The following is a 10,278-nucleotide window of genomic DNA, read 5'->3' as shown; positions in this document are numbered from 1 at the left end:
TAGTAAATCCTGCGCTCCCTTCATGGAAATTTTCATCCCCCATGACAAATTCCTCGATGGAAAGTTCCCCCAGTATATCCCTCTCTTCTCAACCCCTCCCCCAACCAAATAATCCTCTTGAAAACGCTTGTACACTTCCCAATAACCATTACTATATGTAAGCACTGGTCAAAGTTTGTAACTTGTAGCCCCTCCCACGGGGACTGTGGAGGAGTAAGCTGTCTCCAAAGACATAGTTATAAGGTTTTTCGATTCTCAGAATTCAGAATTTTGATCTCAGAATTTTGATCCGTTGACTTTGGGAAAATAATTAGCTTGGGAGGGGGCCTAGGTGCCCTCCAGTTTTTTTCGCTACCGATAAAGAAAAGATCAACGCATAGAAATTCATACAAATTCCTAGACATTATGACCAATGCATAAAAATCTGGAATAAGGAGTAAAAAGCAAGACCAAACTCTAGAAATGAAGATCGTCCTTTAAGAAATCAAGACACACACAAAAAACAAAGGTCAGCAACTAAAAATTATAACAAATACACAGAAATCATGACCAGGTCCCAGAAATTCAGACTAATTCACAAAAAGCAAGACCAAACTGAAGAAATTAAGGTATAGTTATAAGGTTTTTTGACTACGCTGAATAAAATGGCTATCTCAGAATTTTGGATCTGGTGACTTTGGGAAAATAATTAGCGTGAGAGGGGGCCTAGGTGCCCTCCTATATTTTTGGTCACTTAAAAAGGGCACTAGAACTTTTCATTTCCGTTAGAATGAGCCGTCTCGTAAGATTCTAGGACCACTGGGTCGTTACGATCACACCTGGGAAAAAAAAAACAAAAAAAACAAACAAATGAACGCGCATCCGTGATCTGCCTTCTGGCAAAAAATACAAAATTCCACATTTCTGTAGATAGGAGCTTGAAACTTCTACAATTGGGTTTCCTGATACGCTGAATCTGATGCTGTGATTTTTGTTAAGATTCTATGACTTTTAATGGTTGTTTTCCCCTATTTTCTAAAATAAGGCAAATTTTTTCAGGCTCGTAGCTTTTGATGGTTAAGACTAAACTTGATGAAACTTATATTTAAAATCAGCATTAAAATCCGATTCTTTTGATGTAGCTACAGGTATCAAAATTCCATTTCTTAGAGTTTTGGTTACTATTGAGCCGGGTCGCTCCTTACTACAGTTCGTTACCACGAACTGTTTAAAAACTGCATGCCGAACTTCTTCAATCAACCAAACAACATTAATATTAATATATCAGAATAAGAAAACTCCTGTGGTCACATGATTTTAAAACCTCGGGCATCTTATTAGTTTTGCATACTTGGTTCAATTTAATTTTAAAAAAGAAAAAGAATAATGATTTTGTTTTGTGTTAGACATAAAAGGATGTACGCAACAAAAAGTAATAGGAGTACAAGGAATTTATTTGATGCAAAATATTTAAGTATTATTCAGAACTAAACAAGAAGTACAATATATATTTTTGATGATTTATTTTGAAAACTTCCAAGGATCTTTAGAGTTGCTTCAAAAACGCAACTCAAATACAAATTTTCGAGAGAAGGAAAAATAACTGAACTATCGTTTCAGCTGGTCATGAAAACATGCATATACGCATACTAGCTGTTGGGGTGGCACTTCGCGCCACCCCAACACCTAGTTGGTGGGGTGCTTCGTGCCCCCCAAGCCCCCCCGCGTTCCTAAGTCGTTATGCGCCATATTAGTTACGCGCTATTGTAGTTGTGTCCCTGTGTCCCACCTGTGAATAGAGATATATATAGATATATATGGGAAAAACAATCCGTATTCAGATCTATACCTCATTATTCTAATAATGTGTCCCTGTGTCCCGGTCGTCATTTATATACCCTGTGTCCCGGTGTCCCAGTTTGTAATTTCTCTTTGAGTGTCCCGGTCGTCATTTATATTCCCTGTGTCCCGGTGTCCCGGTCGTCATTTGTGTCCCGGTGTCCCGGTCTCTAATTTCTATTCGAATAATCCCTGTGTCCCGGTCGTCATTTATACATCCCGCCTTTTCCCTCGGCGTCCCCGTTGTAATTATGTCCCAGTGTCCCGGTCGTCATTTATATTCCCTGTGTCTCGGTCGTGATTTGTGTCCGGGTGTCCCAGTCTGTAATTTCTCTTTGAGGTTCCCGGTCGTGATTTATATTCCCTGTGTCCCGGTCGTCATTTGTGTCCCGGTGTCCTGGTATGTAATTTCATCAGTTGACAAACATGACGTCAGTCGACAAACAACTTCATGATGCGCACAGCTCAATCCTTATAATGACGTCAGTCGACAAACATGACGTCAGTCGAAACACAAACATGACGTCACTCGACACACACACACACAGAGACAACTTATTTTTATGCATTATATATATATATATATATTTTATATATACATATATACATATTATATATGTTATATAATTTACATATATATATATATATATATATATATATATATATATATATATATATATATATATATATATATATATATATATATATATATATATATATATCAGAATTTACTTCGTAAGCCATTGGTTACTCAAAACTTGTTAAATAGTATGAAGGAAAAAAATAGATTATACAAGGTGAAGATGCACCATTCAAATGAAATTAATATTGAAAACTTAAGAAAAATATAAAAATCGGTCAATTTTTGCTCTCAGAGAGGCAGAAGGAAAATATTATCAAAAGAAATTTCGCGAATGCAATTTACCGCAGAAAAGATGGAAAATAATAAATGAAAGAATAAGTAATATTAAAACAAAAAATATTCCATCCCACGTTACAACTAATGAAGGAGTTAAAATAACGGATGAGAGAGTAATGGCAGAAGCACTTGCTAACCATTTTAGGAAAATTGGACGTGGTCTTGTGGATCAAATTTCTGCTTGAACACATAATCATAGAAAATATATTCCAAATTAAGTAGATAAGACTATATTTATGTACCCTATTCAGTTATTGGTATTTCAAAGAGCTGTTACTAGTTTGAAAAACAGATTTTCGATAGGATGTGACGGTATGTCGTCTTCTCTGTTTAAAGAATTAGCTGAAGTACTTTGTCAGCCGCTTTTATTTATTTTCAATTCTTGCATGAAAAATTGTTTTTTTCAGTTTTTCTTAAAGTAGCTAAGGTTTTACCTTTGTTTACCAAAGGCGATAAAAATAATCCAAATAGTTATATGCCTATTGCTATTTAATCACCTGTTTCTAAAGTTAGAAAAAAAAATAATAAAGAGTAGATATACTTCATTTCTGGTAAAGAATTTTTTTTCTCCCAATCAGTTTGGTTTCTTGCATGGTAGGTCAACAAAGCAAGCAGTAGCTGCTTTACATAATTTCTTATCTGATATTTTTTGAATAAGAACTGCACTGCATCTATTTTTCCATCTTCTGCTAAAACCAAACATTTCTTTTTTGCACTGTGCATTTGTGTGAGAATTGTTTATTATATTTGTTAAAAGTACAAGAAAGGAATTTTGTACTGTGATCATCTTGTCCCCATGTCAGTTATGGAGTTATTATGTATTCGTAGCATTGCTTTAAAGCCTCAACTCCCCACAAGAAAAAGCAAAAGCATCAACTATGATTTTTCTATAACAAAATTTGTTAATAGCACAACTATGAAAAATCTCATATCGTACACCTTGTGACAGCGTAGTGGATGTGGCTGAGATACCTGATTGAAAGGTTTTCGGTTCAATCCCGCGTGTCGCAAGGAATTAACTCTTTAAGCGGTAAACTCGTAATTTTTTTCATCTTTTAATCACTTTCTCCCATCAGTTTTTATCCGCCAGAATACAATTTTCTTTACATTCGGCTGATAATGCAAGACTTAAACTTTGCCCTAAACGGCACGAAGAGACGTGAATTTTCGTACATTGAGGTTTATTACCTAATAAATTGTGCACTAGTTATATTAGTAGTCTGTACCTAGTATTGTTATTCTTTATTATTATATTATTATATAAAATTTATATTATATCCTTATTATATTATTACCAGATATAGTTGTGAATTAATTAGATTAGTAGCCTACACTTACTATTATTATTTATTATATCCTTATTATATTATCAGTTATATTAATATATCATTGAGTCCATCAGATATTTAGCCCTGAAAAACCGTCTAGATGTGAAAGAAAAGCAGGTCATCCTTGGTTTTTTTTATTATTATTATTATTTGTTTATTGAGAAGCAGCAATGTAGCTTTCTTTGAGCATGCATCCATCAATAAATTCAGAAAAAAATCAGCTTCATACACTATATGAACGCATAGTCAATCTCCTTCTTTGAATTTGCTAGCAAATACGAAACTTACACACGGCAAAAGGATCTTCCTTTTTCCACATAACTAACCAATATAAAATGATAGACGGGCCATACTATGAAGCCAACTTGAGTACTTTTATTGGTATTTCTTGATTAAACGGAACACCCTCAAGAACTACGCTTAGGTTAGATCTGAGAAAACCGGTTAATAGCTACAAAGACCAGTGAGGAGGGACAGAATGCATTGGACTTATATAATTTGGGCAATATATTAGCAAATTTTGGGGGGAGGTGTAGAGTATTCGGACGGCCCGAAGTTAGAAAATAATTCTTACTTCACAATATGCAGAATACCTTTAGCTAACACATTTTTGTTGCAGACCCGCTATACTTTAACCCACCCCCATCCCCCTAATATGCAAATATATAGCCCAAACTATACAAGTCCAATGCCCTCTGCCATGCGTCATTTCTCTTTTTAGCTATGAAAACCAGTGTTCTCGTATCTAACCAAAGCGTAATTCTTGAGGGAGTTTCGTTTAACTGACAAGTACACTTTTATTATATTACAGTTGCTTATTTGAACGAATAATTTAACTTATTTAGCCTATTAAATTTAAAGCTTAATTATTGGGGCGCTCTACCTATCAAATGGTCTTCAGAATCATTAATATACAATGAAAATAGCCTTGGGAAAATTGTACATCCCTTCTTAACATCAAGTCTACTCCTCATAGCCCCAAAAAAATTTTTACCTACCCTTACTACAATCTTAACTATATTATACATAAATACTATAATCAAACAGTTCGTGGTAACGAACTGTAGTAAGGAGCGACCCGGCTCAATAGTAACCAAAACTCTAAAAAATGGAATTTTGATACCAATAGCTATATCAAAAGAATCGCATTTTAATGCTGGTTTTAAATATATAAGTTTCATCAAGTTTAGTCTTACCCATCAAAAGTTACGAGCCTGAGAAAATTTGCGTTATTTTAGAAAATGGTGGGAAACACCCCCTGAAAGTCATAGAATCTTAACGAAAATCACACCATCAGATTCAGCGTATCAGAGAACCCTATTGTAGAAGTTTTGAGCTCCTATCTACAAAAATGTGGAATTTTGCATTTTTTGCCAGAAGGCAGATCACGGATGCGTGTTTATTTGTTTTTTTGTTTTTTTGTTTTTTTTTTTGTTTTTTTTCCCCAGGGGTGATCGTATCGACCCAGTTGTCCTAGAATGTTGCAAGAGGGCTCATTCTAACGGAAATGAAAAGTTCTAGTGCCCTTTTTAAGTGACCAAAAAATTGGAGGGCACCTAGGCCCCCTCCCACGCTAATTATTTTCCCAAAGTCAACGGATCAAAATTCTGAGATAGCCATTTTATTCAGCGTAGTCGAAAAACCTTATAACTATGTCTTTGGGGACGACTTACTCCCCCACAGTCCCCGTGGGAGGGGCAACAAGTTACAAACTTTGACCTGTGCTTACATATAGTAATGGTTATTGGGAAGTATACAGGCGTTTTCAGGAGGATTTTTTTGGTTGGGGGGAGGGGTTGAGAAGAGGGGGATATGCTGGGGGAACTTTCCATCGAGAATTTGTCATGGGAGAAGAAAACTTCCATGAAGGGAGAGCAGGATTTACTAGCATTATTAAAAAAAAAATTAAAAAATAAATGTGAAAAAGCTTTTTCACCTGGAAGTAAGGAACAGCAATTAAACTTAAAACAAACAGAAATTATTACCCATATAAGGGGCTCACCTCCTTATGATACCTAGCTCTTTACGCTAAAGTATTTTTAGTAATTTCACCTATTTATTCTACGGCTTTTGTGATTCAGGGGTCATTCTTAATGAATTGGGATAAAATTTAAGCTTTAGTGTAAAGAGCGAGGTACTGACGATGGGGCGAATCCCCTCATATATGCAATAAAAACATGAGAATACAAAATTTCTTTACGTAAGCTAATTTATAAGTTACGTAAATCTTTTACCAATAAAAAGATTCGTAAAAAATTAAAAGTTCTAGTTGCCTTTTTAATTAACCAAAAAATCGAAGGGCAACTAGGCTTCGCCCCCGCTCTTTTTTTCTCAAAATCATTCGATCAAAATTATGAGAAAGCCATTTAGCCCCCCCCCCCCCAAAAAAAAAAATATGCAAAATTCCGTTTTGCTTATTCCTCTGCGGAGAGCCAAAATCAAAACATGCATTGATTCAAAAACGTTCAGAAATTAAATAAAAAAAAACGAGTTTTTTTAACTGAAAGTAAGGAGCGACATTAAAACTTAAAACGCACAGAAATTACTTCGTATATGAAAGAGGCTGCTTCCTCATCAACGCCCCGCTCTTTACGCTAAAGTTTTTTACTGTTTTAAAAAGAAGAATTGAGAGAAAGAGTCAAACTTTAGCGTAAAGAGCGGGGCGTTGATGAGGAAGCAGCCTCTTTCATATACGAAGTAATTTCTGTGCGTTTTAAGTTTTAATGTCGCTCCTTACTTTCAGTTAAAAAAACTCGTTTTTTTTTATTTAATTCTTAACATATAGGCTCTAAGGTAGCCCTAGTGCCAACAACAACTCTATTATTAAGCTTTTATCCACTCCATCAAACGCCTCATTTAAATCCAAAGATCCTACAAGTAGCCTGCCCTCTTTTATCTTGTTTCCTAATTATCCTAATAAAATAAAAATCCGATGTACAGGACCAAAAGAAATAAAAAACAAAAACAACAGAAATCAGAGAAGGATCAACTCGCTAACCTCAATTCTATTCTGTTTCAACTTTGTTTCTAAAAGGTTCAATGGGGATTTCCGAAAGCAAGGTCGTATTCAAGATTTTTGTTCAGTGGTCAAATCTTCTAACCACAATCTTCCTGCGAATCTGATCTATTTTGGTCTATCCAACTATCTATCCTACGACTTGATAGCTTTACTAATAACCATTTCCTAGGCTTATACCTCTTTAATTCCCATGGTCTAATCCCCCCCCCTTTTTTGTATAACGGCACTGGAATAGACACTGATGCTTTCGCAGTAAAAAAAGAAACAAATAGGCCGAGTTCAGTTTGGTTAACAGCAGAGGTTAATATTTTTTAAACGGATCTCTCTCATTATGCATTACAAGGTATATCTTTCGTGTAGAGTACCAAACTTTTCTAGATGCCCCACTCCTTGATAATTATTCCTATTTTCTAACCAAACAGTAAATGGTAATTGCGACAGATAATCCTGCTTCGACAGAGATGGGTGAAGTGTATGAATCCCTAAAACCCAAAACAGATTTTTTGGGCTTTCAGAATATATTCCAGAATATAAAAAGGGTGTATACCTTTTTAAATAAAAAGGATGTATAATTTACGAGAGAATAAAAAAATTATACAGCTTCTACTGTTAAGTCCATCCAGTAAAATCAAACTTTACGCTAAATAATAAAGAATATTTGCTTAAACAAAAAAAATTTGCTGTTCTATCCTTTTCGTTCTGTTTTTAAGTATGTTTAGAAAAATATTTTGAAACTGCCGGGGATGTTGACGAAATAGAGAACTAATCTTAACTTGTCTTCTGCCAGAGATTAACTAGTCTTGTGTGAATTCCATCCCTGATGAAATACAATTGGTTCTTATTTTTTAACAGCTTATTGAACATTTACGTCATTATCTTTAATCAAAAATTGACCGAAATCAAGAATTGACGAAAAAATGACCGAGTGGATTAACAATGTCGTTATTATTTTTCCCTGGTTAAGATAATCTTTTAATCATTTTTTAAAACAAAGAGTTGACAAGAGCAAAATATTTTCATGGCTTGGGGCTTCAGATTTTGCTTTCTAAACTGTTGATTCATAAAAAACTAAAAAAGTATGATTGAAATTCTTTATTATTTGTCTGTCACATAAAAATTGCTATTTAAAAGCCATAGCTCTTTTTTCATAAATCGTGTGAATATGATGTTTGGAGGAACTATGTCAGGACAAGACGATATAGGATTTACGTCAGGAGAAGAAATTGTCGATGTCTCTGGGATACAGGATATAAAATTTCTCGGTGCAAAGGTAGAACAGATATCTAACATTTTTTTAAAGGAATTGAAGGGTGGAAGTTTAAGACTTTCAGAACGGAAATATTGGTTTATGCCAACAGATAAAAAGGATGTAGATAAAATTTATGTTGTTAAAAATAATCCCCTTGTTGTAGAAAATGGAGTTGTGCTTGACCGAATAACCACATCTTCCTTTGGACCGTTAAAGAGGATTATGCACTGCGGTGATGAAGATGAATACATTACTTAACAAGCATGTTACACGATAGACAAAGCTATCAATGTTGTAACTGGGGATGCAATGTTGTTCCTGATTCATGGAGTCTTCATTATAATGATTTAGCAGCCGAGCATTTCGACGAGTTGTTTTCGAAAAAGCTAAATGAGCTTGCTGGGAACAAGTAAACACAACTCGAACCTATAACCAAATTTTGAAAAATCCATTAAACTTTGTCTTGTGAGTAGAAATGATGTATTAAGGACATATATAGAGGATGATATCTTTGACAAAGGTGCTATAGAAACTTTAGAGTGGGGGCAATATGGTTATAAGGATTGATTTTTGCGTTAGCATACACTGTAGAAGATAGGTTTACAAGGCAGTTTCATGGGGACTCACATAGACGATTATAAAGAAAAATTGAAACGATCTGAGTGTTTGGCTTAAAAATGCATCTTGAAAATTACTAAGGTTGCGTCACTTTTGTATCACGTTACTTACTATATATAAATCAGACATGTGAAATGTTTTTATCATTAAAGTTGATGATTCTGAGACCTACTACGTGTCGTGTTGGATATTATCTTTCTGGAATAAACGACCTTCCTATTATTTTGAACCAATTTCTATTCTTTTGGGCCTATTAGGAGCCTGTGATGTTTATTGCCTCCATATTGAGATTAAATTAAAAAGAAAAAAAGCTTTTTTTCCAACTGAAAGTAAGGAATAGCATTAAAACTGAAAATGAACAGAGACTATGACGTACATAAGGGGGGCTTCCCCTCTTCAAACCTTTTTGGAGAAAAATACAAAAAATATTTTTTTGTACTCCTAAAAAATTCGGGATGAAACTTGATGGGAAGAATAAGCACAAGTTCTAGATACGTGATTGACATAATTGGAACGGATACGTTCTCTTTGGAGGAGCTGGGGGGTGTTAATTTGAAAAAATTAGAAAAATTGAGGTATTTTTAACTTAAGAACGGGTGACCGGATCTTAATGAAATTTGACATTTAGAAGGAATTCATGTATCAGAGTTCTTATTGCAAATCCCGACCAGATCTGTTGACATTGGGTGGAGTTGGAGGGGGAAATCGGAAATCTTGAAAAATGCTTAGAGTGGATGAATACTTCTGGCAAATACTTTCGACACTTCTGGCAAATAAGTCAAAGTAAGAGTTCAAAAAGATAATTCTTAAAATATGTTGAATCCCTTAGCTTCAAAAGATTGCAGAAGATCAGCCATTATGTCACGAACGTTTTCTGCTTGATGATTTTCAAAAATAATGTAACATTATCTTTTGGAAGACAACCAGGCTACTTCCTCTAAAGAATTTAACAGTGATTTGATATGTATCAAATGTTCATCAAACACATGTATCAAAACCAATCAAATGCTCATCAGCTACTAATGACTATATTTGTGCCCAAATAAAAATTCATCGTTCAATTTCGCATTCCAGACTTTGGGGAAATTTCTATTTTAAGTACGAGAATCTATAAAAAAGTTTATCCATGTTTTTGATAAATTTTTCTATCATTCCAAACTCAACGTGCAAGAAGGCAAAAAAAAAAATTCCAGGATTCATTGATGGGACATTTGTCACATTTTTATGACCAAAGATAAAACACTTACGTTTAGGCCATTCTTTTCTAACGTAGCAAAACTTCTTATCTCTGCTGTACTGTTTGCACAAAAGCAGCGAAATTTGCTGA

The sequence above is a fragment of the Artemia franciscana genome, chromosome 2, assembly GCF_032884065.1.
Source record: "Artemia franciscana chromosome 2, ASM3288406v1, whole genome shotgun sequence".
Taxonomy (NCBI): domain Eukaryota; kingdom Metazoa; phylum Arthropoda; class Branchiopoda; order Anostraca; family Artemiidae; genus Artemia; species Artemia franciscana.
This window is presented reverse-complemented; position numbering follows the sequence as displayed.